Genomic DNA, 1143 nt, shown 5'->3' with positions numbered 1-1143 from the left:
GCAAAAGTGGATGAATTCCCATTTTGTAGCCACATGGTGTCAGATATGAGCAAGTCTCCTCTGAAGCCCTAGAGGCCTCTCATATTTGTGTCAACAAATCCATGGTAAAGAGTTGTGATAAGATAGTCTCTATTCAAGTGAGGCACCACCCTTTCCATGCCATCCATATCTACAGGATGTCCTGTTCTGGGGCTAACTGGTTCCAGACAGGTGTACAGAGTGTCTTTGGGAAGCCCCAGGACACAGTAGACAGAGTTCACATTGGTCATTGTGGCCATTATACTAAGCTGCAGGATAAAAGACATGTAATTGAGACCCTGCTTAGAACCAACTTCAAGTTCTCTGGCTGCCTGAAAATCCACATCTCACAGAAGTAGAACTTTACCAACTTTTAGTGTAGATGAATTTGAAGACATACTGAAAACCGGCTCATCCTTGATGGTTGTAGGGGCAAACGTACCCCTGGCCAAGGTCTCCTGGATAAGTGGCAGGCCCTGCACGCCTAAGGACGCTCACTGTGCTGTGTCCACCCTACCAATGATGTTCACTAATAAATCCCATATCCAGTCTGAAAAGTTAAAAAAAAAAGAAAAAGAAAAGAACTGAACACAGAGGACATGAGGAAGGGGAACATTTTTGTTGGTGTGAGAATGAAGTGGTACAGCTACTGTGGAAATCAGAGTAGAGGTTTCTCAAAAAGCTAAAACTGGAGCTACCATATGGCTCAGTATGAGCATATATCGAAAGGACTCTTTAGCACAGGACAGAGATACATACCTGCGTATCCACACTCATTGCCACCCTACTCACACTAGCTAGTTATTGGAATCAACCTGGAGGTCCATCGACTGATGAATGGAAAATGAAAATATGATACATTTATACATAGAATTCTATTCAGCACTAAAGAAAATGAAATTATGGCTTAATATTTTGAATGTGATTTTTCATGCAGATTACTTGCAGTGTGGAATCTGAACTCATATTAATAAACCTTCCATGCTTTGTAACATTATAGTACTTCAAGTAGATTTTTTTAATCATACATGACTTTATAACACTATCCATTGGTCATATAGACTATATTACCTTGGGACTAGAGAGATGACTCAGCAGTTAAGAGCACTGACTGCTCTTGCAGAG

At 40.9% G+C, this 1143-nt stretch overlaps 1 pseudogene; it reads left to right on the top strand.

Annotated features, from left to right (window-relative positions):
- The first annotated feature begins 3 nt into the window (after window positions 1–3).
- On the top strand, window positions 4–506 carry LOC115069122 (annotated as a pseudogene).
- Window positions 507–1143: the final 637 nt, after the last annotated feature.

Source organism: Nannospalax galili, unplaced genomic scaffold (genome assembly GCF_000622305.1).
Source record: "Nannospalax galili isolate Female #2095 unplaced genomic scaffold, S.galili_v1.0 C48708425, whole genome shotgun sequence".
NCBI classification, from domain to species: Eukaryota; Metazoa; Chordata; class Mammalia; order Rodentia; family Spalacidae; genus Nannospalax; species Nannospalax galili.
The sequence above is the reverse complement of the archived record's forward strand: the minus strand, read 5'-3'. Positions and strand labels throughout refer to the sequence as shown.